Here is a 12,197-nt window from a genome sequence, read left to right as displayed (position 1 = left end):
CATTTCTGGACTCAAGTTTTGGTATTTGTTATAAGGAGCTTTACACAGTTCATACATATTTCCCATTTCAAAATACTTTTCCAGAATTCAATTTTCAAGATTTTAACACTTGCAAACAAAACACCTTAGACAGCTTTTATTATCTGTATGTTCATCAAATCATAACAAAATACTAAAGATGGCTTCTGATCCAGCTCTACTTTAAAATATGTACACATAACAGTTGGATTTATCAAAACCGCACAGAGTTATCCTACAGTAACAGTCTTTAAAGCTCTGTTTGTAAATCATGAGGCGGAATAGGCGGAGGAGAACGAGGAGAAGAGATAGTAGGGAAATGAATTTTACAACGATAAGGTGACTTTCATGAGTTGCATTACTTTTGTAGGCAGGTAAAACTATAATAAAAAAAGGTTTTAAATTCCTGTCCAGGTGTTGTTTAACAGCCTACAAGCTTTATACTTTTATTTCTGTACAGAAATAACTTCAGGTGCCACATTCAGATGCACCAATCAGTGAGACGTTTGACTGCAGCTCAAACATGCAGCAAACCTGCTCAGGTTAGCATGACTGAACCAAACAGAAAACTGTAGTAGTGTTAGTCATGCTATACACTGTGGTGCAGTTTGAGTGTAAAAGAATGGGCCAAACACATTATCATTGGACAAACAGGATCTTTTCCCAGTATAGACCCAAATCCTGACAACTCAAACCCACTGGTTTCCATTGAAAAAACTGTTTTCACTGAATTTCTGCTGCTTCTTAAAAGCTTTGTTTTTTCCTCACATGGAGCATTTCACAGGTTCAGAATAAATCTGTTGTAAAATAACCCGTCTTTTATATATTGTTTCATTCCAACCCCAAATATCAACGTGTTTTATTAGGATTTTATGTGCCGGACAAACACAAAGTAAATACTCCTGAGTCAAATCTCCTTTCACTGCAGGTCTTTTGCGGTTTGTCTCCAGCTTTAAACTACAAACTAACATTTTAGCTCATTTATTTTTACTAAATAGTTAGAGTTCAGAGAGTTTTCAAGTCTTGTCAGAGATTCTCAGTTGGATTTAGGGGGGACTTTGACTAGGCCATTCTAACAAATGAATCTGCTTTGATCTAACCCATACATTGTAGCTTTGGTTGTTAGGGTTGCTGTCTTGCTGGAAGGTGAAGCGCGCCGTCTGATTAAAGGTATCCCCACAGCATAATGGTGCCACTATCATGTTTCAAGGTGGTGATGATGTGTTTATTTTCCTCCTCATATCATGATTGGCATGTAATAGGTTTGCAAAATATTGACACGGAAATTGCAATATAATTACTAAATATTTCTATGATGATATCAATTTGGATTCACCCTCATGTTATTACTAATCTCTTTTCCCCATCACAATATCCACTCTTCCTGGGCTTTCTCATATTAGATGCATATCAAATGTAAACATTTTAAGTCCATCGAAGAGGCAAATAGAGTAGTTTAATGCACTGATGAACAACCTCCTAAATATTGCATCCAAGCAGTCATTTTTCATATTGGGCAGGGCAGTTCCGAGAGACCAAGTAACCTAACAGTTATGTTTTTATAATGGAGGAGGATGACGGAGTACCCAGAGAGAACCCATGCATGCACAGGGAGAGCATATAAACTCCATACAGAAAGACCAAAGACTGGGATTTGAACCCAGGACCTTCTTGCTGCAAGGAACCAGTGCTACCAACTGTGGCACTGTGCTGCCCCACACGAAATCCCAATAAAATTAAAAAATTAAAAATGCAACACTTTATATAGTGTTGAGTTTTTGATGGCTTTTCCTGCAGCATCTGTGATACTTTCTGTCTGCATGAACACAACAGCAACCAAAGAAAAGCTGTTAAATCAGAACCATGTAGATAAATATCAGACTGATTAGATTGTTATGGTACAAAGATAAAACTAAATTGTGACGGCAGCATTGGTCGGATTTACTGTAATGATTAGAAAGAAACCACCTGACCATTTTCATCTAAGACAAGAGACAATTTCCTATTATTGTCTAACCTCCAAAATTGTTCCAAAGTGAGTCAAAAGACAAATGGGTTTAGTTTTCTGAGGTATTTGGACCCAGAGACTCTAAGGGAGGACACCTGGACATTCCCGCAGTGTTGGAACGTTGTTTGTGTGTGTTTGGGGATTGGTTGTGTAGGGGTTTTTTCCAGATAACAACTCAATCTCCAGAATAGCCGAGGATTACCACACCCTGACAGAGAGGAAGGCATCCGGCATGCCATCTGATACGCTTCACCCAAACCGTGTGAAATCTCTGCAGCGTGAGAAGATATGGGGTGAATCATGAAGAAAAGTGTAAGAGTCACAAACATCTCATCATCTCAAGTTTGCTTCCACCATAAAAAACCAAACCTGAACCTGAAGAATAACAGTTTGATTGGCAGTGAGGCTCATTTTCAGCAGGTCAGAGTAAACCTGAGTCTCTGTTTACCGGCGGCTGCAGATGGAGGCGTGGCCTGCAGGTAAACAGCCTTCGTTGGAATCATGATGTCACAAACCATCACCCCCGTCCATAACAACAAGCTGCTCAGCCCTACATCCCATCAGGAAGTGAGGGCTGGAAGCATCCCTCCTCCGCTGCAACAGAAGCAGACTTGCTCCCAAATTTACAGAACAGGACCAAAACAAACTCTTGTTATGATGTTATGGTGCTCAACATCAGTTGATTTTGCTGCCAGCTGTTTCCTTATTTCTTGGAAAGGCATTCCTCCCAGGTGAGCAGAGACCCTGAGGACCCGCGGCTTTCCTCTTCTTGTTTCCCAAAGTGAAAGTTTGTCCGAAGCTGACGGATGAACGCTGAGCTGCAGCAGGAATGTTGTTGAACAACAAACAGCTGCAGTAAACAGGGAGCAGCTTTTACAGGCTTTCATTCTCTGATGGAGGGAATTCCTCAGGGTTTTAACACGCTTTAGTTGTGTGTTTTCAGCTGAGCATCACAATAAACGTTTTCTGGGAGGTCTGTGTCGTTCCAACCCCAGAACCACCTAAAACCCCTCACTTACTACACCCAAGGTCCAGAAATGGTGGAACCACATGAAGTGTTATCCAGAACCAGATGGGTTATGAACAGAGACCTTTTACTAGTGCGGGCGCTCAAGGTTTATTCAAGGAGTAAAACGTTCAACACTGTAGAGTGGAGTTTGTTCAGTTGCCTCCTATGAAAGCAGCAGCAGCTGGTAAGTTTATCATTAATACAGAATAAAAAATGAGGAGGATGATAACCTAAAGATTTCTCATTCTCTCATTCAGTACATGCATGTTGGAGTTTATCCTCGGTTTGACCTTTTAAGCCAACATGTTTGAAGGCCAACCAGCAATCACACTTCCTGATTTGTGACCATGGGTTGTCGGTTTAACCATCAGGTTGCTGGATAGTTTTTATGGAAGGATAAAAAAATGACCTAATGTTTATTACCTTAAAGTTTTGCCGTTTTCCTGCAGTTAAGCTCACATGGATTCCCACGCTGTGCTGCCTCAGGTAAGAGCGCAGCGATTGGCAGGGAGGTGAGATGCTGCAGGATGATCACACTGTGGAGGAGACCCACAGTCATTTGGGTTAAACGTTATAACAGCTGAGATATTGATTTCACTATACTTTTATTTTACCCTACAACAAAACTAATGAAAGGTTTTGTTAAAAAAGGGACCCATCAAGGCTGAAGGGGCAGGTGCTCGAGCTCATGTAGTGACCCTCCACCAAGCCCTCTGCATGTGTATGAGATTCTGTCAGATGTTTGATCACATTGATGCCAAACAAATGTATTTGCTGCAGCTTTTCTGCTTCTCACAGCAAATCTCTTACAACAGGGGTCCATCGGCTGCCTGACCGTTCCTGCAGTGATGCGAGGCAAACTCACAGCAGCCTGGTTCTATTGGGACTTTGTGTGACAAACCAGCACAAAGCAGTGCGTAACTGTGCTGTGGATGGAAAAAGAAACAAAGTCTGGCCTGATTTTATGGTCAGCTCCACTGACTCTGTAGAACCTTGCTGAAGGTCGAGCTGCAGGTCTTTCAGGGTATGTCTACCAGCTTTGAGCATCTACAGATGAACATTTTTAACAAAGACAGCTGGTTGAAGAGGATTTTAATTAGAGGTGTCAGAGTAAAGGGGAATGAATACAAATGCACCCCCATATGTTTCAGATTTGTACTCATTCTCCTTCTATGGTACAGTTATCCTCTACTGCTGTATGTGTTTATCTCATTTAATCCCAGAAATACATTGAAAGTTGTAATAAGACCAAAAACTTGAAAGGGTGTGAATACTTCTGTAAAGCTTTGTAAGTAAATATTGCCTTAACAGGGTTCTAATTTAGAACAATAAAACCGAATAAAGCCAGCTCTCGCTCTGATCCATCCAGCCTGAAATAATCCTGTAAACATCAACTCAAACAGTTTGTGGAAGCTTTAAACTCTTATTAATTACCGGTAGACTGCGAACCCATGCCAAAAACATCTAAACACCAGCCAATGGGAGCGCTCCAGCGCTACCTGTTAGCGTGCCTGTGAAGCCTGACTGCAGTGTTTTCCTGTCGCCGTGGCAACAAGCAAGAAAGATTGAGCCGTATGTGCAGGAAGTGCTGCGAGGACAACAGGATGTGCCCTGGCTCCGTCTGCGGGGTCGAAGAATTCAAGGAAGTTATTGTACTTTGTGAAATGGGCTCAGGAATGTGAGATGTCTGTTCTCGCATGTTGGAGGCAACAAGCTTTGAACATAATGTGGTGCTGTTTGGTTCTGGAGCTGGACAGAGCTGGCACCTACATGTCCAGGATCGCCCACCTCCAGATTCCTCTGTGAGGGTCCAAACGGATCCACAGACAGGAACAAAACGTCCGTCATACCGTGATGGTCAGAAGGGAGGACAGGTCACCTGGGAGAACCAATGGAGGCAGTTTTCAGACCAACTGAACACCAGTGGAAGCCTAAAATGTTTCAAGCTTTACGTTTGGAAAAAAAAAGGATCTCCGATGCTGATCAGCTGTTGCCAAAAACCCTCGAAGAAACATTTTCTGCTCTGCTGCCCAAAATTTCCTCTAATTCATGAACATAAATAACAAGTCATCGATTTTAGTCTTACAAAAAAAAAGATTTTCATTTTCCTTTCCTTAGGGATGCCAAGATTAAAATTTGGACGATATTGATAAAAAATTTTAATGTTGCTGCTATGGTCGCTAACTGATATTTACCTATATATATATATATATATATATATATATATATATATATATATATTTATATATATATATATATATATATATATATATATTTATATATATATATATATATACAGGGGTTGGACAATGAAACTGAAACACCTGGTTTTAGACCACAATAATTTATTAATATGGTGTAGGGCCTCCTTTTGCGGCCAATACAGCATCAATTCGTCTTGGGAATGACATATACAAGTCCTGCACAGTGGTCAGAGGGATTTTAAGTCATTCTTCTTGCAGGATAGTGGCCAGGTCACTACGTGATACTGGTGGAGGAAAACGTTTCCTGACTCGCTCCTCCAAAACACCCCAAAGTGGCTCAATAATATTTAGATCTGGTGACTGTGCAGGCCATGGGAGATGTTCAACTTCACTTTCATGTTCATCAAACCAATCTTTCACCAGTCTTGCTGTGTGTATTGGTGCATTGTCATCCTGATACACGGCACCGCCTTCAGGATACAATGTTTGAACCATTGGATGCACATGGTCCTCAAGAATGGTTCGGTAGTCCTTGGCAGTGATGCGCCCATCTAGCACAAGTATTGGGCCAAGGGAATGCCATGATATGGCAGCCCAAACCATCACTGATCCACCCCCATGTTTCACTCTGGGCATGCAACAGTCTGGGTGGTACGCTTCTTTGGGGCTTCTCCACACCGTAACTCTCCTGGATGTGGGGAAAACAGTAAAGGTGGACTCATCAGAGAACAATACATGTTTCACATTGTCCACAGCTCAAGATTTGCGCTCCTTGCACCATTGAAACCGACGTTTGGCATTGGCATGAGTGACCAAAGGTTTGGCTATAGCAGCCCGGCCGTGTATATTGACCCTGTGGAGCTCCTGACGGACAGTTCTGGTGGAAACAGGAGAGTTGAGGTGCACATTTAATTCTGCTGTGATTTGGGCAGCCGTGGTTTTATGTTTTTTGGATACAATCCGGGTTAGCACCCCAACATCCCTTTCAGACAGGTTCCTCTTGCGTCCACAGTTAATCCTGTTGGATGTGGTTCGTCCTTCTTGGTGGTATGCTGACATTACCCTGGATACCGTGGCTCTTGATACATCACAAAGACTTGCTGTCTTGGTCACAGATGCGCCAGCAAGACGTGTACCAACAATTTGTCCTCTTTTGAACTCTGGTATGTCACCCATAATGTTGTGTGCATTTCAATATTTTGAGCAAAACTGTGCTCTTACCCTGCTAATTGAACCTTCACACTCTGCTCTTACTGGTGCAATGTGCAATCAATGAAGACTGGCTACCAGGTTGGTCCAATTTAGCCATGAAACCTCCCACACTAAAATGACAGGTGTTTCAGTTTCATTGTCCAACCTCTGTTTTTCAGAGAGCATGCATTAAACTCTGTTTACCAATGATGTAACTGACCAGCTAAATGGACTCTGTCCTTTATGTACATCCTGATATAAACCTAGTTTATAAAGCACAGGAAGAGTTAATAATATGGTCTGTGATGCATTCAATAATATTGCAATGTCACAATCATGTTTTATTTTAGTGTAAAAATACAACCTACTGTTTAAAAGGAGACAGGAAAACTGCTAAAAATACGCTTTCCTGCTGATGTTATAAATATAAATCATAATAAGACAAGAGAGCTGCAGCAAAGGGGCTGCATGGAGCTGTATTATATGTAGCATGCAGCAGCAGCAGCACGCATGCACTCAGTGTATTTAAATTCTCTAACTTAAAAAATATTTTCCCGCAGCAAAACTGTTTTATTATTCCAGTAACTTATTTCCTCCCTTAACCCACTTGAATAAAGTTATCCTGGTCACAAAACAGCAAGCTGAAAGACTGAAATTGATAAATGATGCATCAGTTTTGACTCAATAAACTCAGGTTTATTATTGCAAGACGTCCCTGATCCAGATCACCTGGTTCTTGCACCTGACAGTTCCCTTTTCTTCAACCAGCTAAATTCTCAGGGAAGCTTTTAACAAATCCAAACCCTGACCGCCGATCCCTCCTTGCAGCCGCTAGCACTGATTCCCATCCAGCATCCTGACATCCTGAACACGCGTTGTGGTTTTGATCTTCTCTCTGTGCTGCAATGTTCTGGATGTTTCCGCCGTGACAGGCCTTCTTCCCGACGCGTGGATGGAGCTGCAGGTCAGAGGTCAGAGGGGTCACAGGTTAACACCACAGGCAGCACTGCAACAACAAATAAGTTGTCCCTGAACCCCTAAATAGAGGCTTCACTTTCAGGCCCATTAATCGCGTCACACCTCAGACACCTGGATAATGAATCAGGCTGAAGTCGCCTCCATGAACATCAGCTCTAAAACCGAGTCTGTGCTTATCCCATCTGTCAGGAGGAAAATCCATCCCCCTGTTGCCACCACCTCTCTTCAGACGGACCAACAGGAAAACGATGGAAAGAAACATGTGAAGCTAATGAGGGAGAGACGGTTGATCTGCTGCCAGATCTGATGTTTGCTGGGCGATGAAAGCCACGCTCTGCCTGCAGGATCAGGGTGTGTGTTTGTGTGCTGATGATGTGTCTTCAATGCAGAGGTTAACAAGATTGACCCTCTGCCCCCCCCCAACCCAATAGGCATGAAGGTCGAAGACAGACACATGAACACAAACATGCAAGAGGACACAGGAACTGAGCTAAATGATTACTCCTTATATGTCAGATGAACTAAACTAAAGCATCTCTACAGGATTTGGCCTAAAATTGATCCCTCCATCTATCAGAGCTTCAGCAGGACACACAAATATGCATCCTAACAATTTAAAGCCACTTTAAATGTAACATAATGTTGTGATCAATAATGTGATGATTAAAATAGACACTTCTTTTTGGAAGTTTTACGTTAGCATGCAAAGAGTGGTAAAATCTGATTACATTTAAATCAAACATTTTTTTTATTTTTATTTTTTTACAGTTGTTAAATAACAAGACAGAGTCAGCTCTGGATCCAGAACAATATCCTTTAAGTAGTAGGACACAACTGAAATAAAATACAATTACAATGACATGACAAAACCAGCTAGTTATTGTGTAAAAACATATAGAAATCAGAAACCAGGAGAGAAAGATGGTCTATTGTTCTTAGAACGTACGTACAGAGACGTTAGTCAATCCAATGTGCTGGTAAGTTTTGCATATACCTTAAAAATGGTTGCCATATCTTATAAAAGCTCTCACTTCTGTTCTGCATCCAGTAAGTTATTTTATCAAGGGTCACACAACTATTAATTTTACAAAGTCAAGTTAAGTTTATTTATTTAGCGCTTTTCAGCAACAAGGCACTCAAGGCGCTGAACATACGGAAAAACATTACAATGATACAGAAAATAAAACAGAAATAATTTGGGAAAAAAAATTACATAAAGAGAATAGAATGATGGACAAGAAAATGAAAGGAAATTTGGACTGAAAACTTAACTAATAATGTTTAGATGGCCCAGTCAAAGGCCGCTCTAAACAAATAAGTTTTTAATCTTGATTTAAAGCAACTTAGGGTTTCGGCGCTTTTACAGTTTTCTGGCAGTTTATTCCAGATTAGTGGAGCATAAGAACTAAAAGCTGCTTCTCCATGTTTGGTTCTGGTTCTGGTTCTGCAGAGTAGATTTGAGCCAGAAGACCTGAGAGGTCTGGGTGGTTGATCCACTGACAACAAGTCTGTAATGTATTTTGGTGCTAAGCCATTCAGTGATTTATAGACTAACAGAAGTATTTTAAACTCTATTCTCTGAGCTACAGGGAACCAGTGTAAGGACTTTAGAACCGGGCCGATGTTCTCCACTTTCTTAGTTCTAGTGAGGACGCGGCCACATTTTATTGGAAGGGGGGCATCCGATTTCAACTTTATCACAATACACTTCTTAGCAATTGCCAAAAGGACTTCTGTAAGCTTCTTAGAATGATTTGTCTCTAGACTGGAATTCCTAAAGTTCCTGAATAAACAAATTTCAGGGTCCAGTGGAATCGTAACTCCATGGATGTTAGAGAAATATTCACACACCCCTTGGCAAAACCCCTGCAATTTAGAACACTGCCAGGCAGCGTGGAGGTATGTGCCTTCCACTATGCCACATCTAAAACAAAGAGAGGATATATTAGAGTTATACAGGTCCTTCTCAAAATATTAGCATATTGTGATAAAGTTCATTATTTTCCATAATGTCATGATGAAAATGTAACATTCATATATTTTAGATTCATTGCACACTAACTGAAATATTTCAGGTCTTTTATTGTCTTAATACGGATGATTTTGGCATACAGCTCATGAAAACCCAAAATTCCTATCTCACAAAATTAGCATATCATTAAAAGGGTCTCTAAACGAGCTATGAACCTAATCATCTGAATCAACGAGTTAACTCTAAACACCTGCAAAAGATTCCTGAGGCCTTTAAATCTCCCAGCCTGGTTCATCACTCAAAACCCCAATCATGGGTAAGACTGCCGACCTGACTGCTGTCCAGAAGGCCACTATTGACACCCTCAAGCAAGAGGGTAAGACACAGAAAGACATTTCTGAACGAATAGGCTGTTCCCAGAGTGCTGTATCAAGGCACCTCAGTGGGAAGTCTGTGGGAAGGAAAAAGTGTGGCAGAAAACGCTGCACAACGAGAAGAGGTGACCGGACCCTGAGGAAGATTGTGGAGAAGGGCCGATTCCAGACCTTGGGGGACCTGCGGAAGCAGTGGACTGAGTCTGGAGTAGAAACATCCAGAGCCACCGTGCACAGGCGTGTGCAGGAAATGGGCTACAGGTGCCGCATTCCCCAGACCTGGGCTACAGAGAAGCAGCACTGGACTGTTGCTCAGTGGTCCAAAGTACTTTTTTCAGATGAAAGCAAATTCTGCATGTCATTCAGAAATCAAGGTGCCAGAGTCTGGAGGAAGACTGGGGAGAAGGAAATGCCAAAATGCCAGAAGTCCAGTGTCAAGTACCCACAGTCAGTGATGGTCTGGGTGCCGTGTCAGCTGCTGGTGTTGGTCCACTGTGTTTTATCAAGGGCAGGGTCAATGCAGCTAGCTATCAGGAGATTTTGGAGCAGTTCATGCTTCCATCTGCTGAAAAGCTTTATGGAGATGAAGATTTCATTTTTCAGCACGACCTGGCACCTGCTCACAGTGCCAAAACCACTGGTAAATGGTTTACTGACCATGGTATCACTGTGCTCAATTGGCCTGCCAACTCTCCTGACCTGAACCCCATAGAGAATCTGTGGGATATTGTGAAGAGAACGTTGAGAGACTCAAGACCCAACACTCTGGATGAGCTAAAGGCCGCTATCGAAGCATCCTGGGCCTCCATAAGACCTCAGCAGTGCCACAGGCTGATTGCCTCCATGCCACGCCGCATTGAAGCAGTCATTTCTGCAAAAGGATTCCCGACCAAGTATTGAGTGCATAAATGTTCATGATTATTTGAAGGTTGACGTTTTTTGTATTAAAAACACTTTTCTTTTATTGGTCGGATGAAATATGCTAATTTTGTGAGATAGGAATTTTGGGTTTTCATGAGCTGTATGCCAAAATCATCCGTATTAAGACAATAAAAGACCTAAAATATTTCAGTTAGTGTGCAATGAATCTAAAATATATGAATGTTAAATTTTCATCATGACATTATGGAAAATAATGAACTTTATCACAATATGCTAATATTTTGAGAAGGACCTGTATTTATGTCATTTATGTAGTGTAATATACAGCTAATGCAAAAAATTTAATTGTACCAGCCTATATCAAGCATTTAGGGTAGAGAACACCCATTCTTTGTGCAATTTTTTCCATAGCTGCTTTCCAATAGATATTCCCAGGTCCTTCTCCCATTTAATTCTTGAACAATCCATATCTGTTGTGGTTAGAGTCGACTTGAGGGCCGTAAACACCCTTGAGATAGTTCTGAATCATGCCTGGCCCGTATGACACATATACTCGACTGGAGACATGGGAGGTAGCTTCCAGTTTCCTTTTTGATTGGTTCTAATAAAGTCACATAACTAGAGGTAGCCAAGGAAATCATTGTCAGCTTAAACTTCTCTTTTAACTGTTCTAGGGACATAAACACTTTCTCCTGCCAAGATCTAAAGTTGTCCATCTGAAAGAACTTTTGTAGCAATTGATTAGGTGATTAAAAGATTTATCAGTTGCAGTTTTGGTTGTTTTTTTATCCCATTTATACAATAAATGTATTGATGTCTGCTCTTTCATTTCTGTTAATTTAAATTTTGAGCCATGAAGGAGTCTCAATATCAAAATATCTGTGCCAAGAACCTAAACTGAGCCGCATAACAGTACAACTGAAAATGAGGGAACTTCAGACCTCCATCCTCCAGAGATAGTTTATCCATACGGAGTCTTGGTGTCTTACCATGCTCTAATTGTTTTTTTAAGAGAGGAAAGGAATCCTATTGGGACATGTACTGGAAGCAACTGAAACATGTACAGAAATCTATGGAGGATATTCATCTTCATGACATTGATCCTACCAAGTAATGTGAGAGGCAAATCCATTCATTTTCCCAAGTCTTCACTCACCCTCTGAGGCTGGCTAACTAAGCTGAGCCTATTGAGATTTTTAAGGTTACTGTCAACAAACACTCCCAAATATTTAAACCCATAGGATCCCATTTAAAAATGGACTTGCATTGAATTCTACTGTAGTCAAATACAGACTGCGGCAAAACTTCACTTTTTTCCAGGTTTACTTTACATCCAGAAAATGAACTGTATTTACCCGGGAATTCCTGAAGGTAACAAAGAGACTTCCGGATTGGTCAAAAATAAAATGTCGTTGGTAAAAAGTGAAATCTTGTTTATATCAGTGCTCAAAAATCTCAAAGCCACAAATATTAGGGTTTATTCTAATGGCCTCTGATAAGGGCAAGAACAAAGAGGGCGGGACTTCCTGAATCTCCCCGTCTGTTACCCTGTAGAGCCAAA

The 12,197-nt window shown here is 41.2% G+C and overlaps 2 long non-coding RNA genes across 4 annotated transcripts in view; both read right to left on the bottom strand.

Moving 5' to 3' along the window:
- The window catches only part of LOC124879645, a 56,291-nt gene extending 51,153 nt beyond the window's left edge, over positions 1–5,138 (bottom strand). For all 3 annotated transcript variants that reach the window (XR_007041072.1, XR_007041074.1, XR_007041073.1), the window contains exons 1-2: positions 4,470–5,138; positions 3,459–3,571 (exon numbers count right to left, since the gene is read on the bottom strand). This is a non-coding gene — a long non-coding RNA (uncharacterized LOC124879645). The remainder of the gene's footprint in view (positions 1–3,458; positions 3,572–4,469) is intronic.
- Positions 5,139–7,092: 1,954 nt separating this feature from the next.
- On the bottom strand, positions 7,093–8,122 carry LOC124879751. The gene is made up of 2 exons (XR_007041109.1): positions 7,511–8,122; positions 7,093–7,388 (listed from the first exon to the last, which is right to left on the bottom strand). It is a non-coding gene; the product is annotated as an uncharacterized LOC124879751 (long non-coding RNA).
- Between the last annotated feature and the right edge of the window lie 4,075 nt (positions 8,123–12,197).

Source organism: Girardinichthys multiradiatus, chromosome 13, assembly GCF_021462225.1.
Source record: "Girardinichthys multiradiatus isolate DD_20200921_A chromosome 13, DD_fGirMul_XY1, whole genome shotgun sequence".
Classification (NCBI taxonomy): domain Eukaryota; kingdom Metazoa; phylum Chordata; class Actinopteri; order Cyprinodontiformes; family Goodeidae; genus Girardinichthys; species Girardinichthys multiradiatus.
This window is presented reverse-complemented; position numbering and strand designations above follow the sequence as displayed.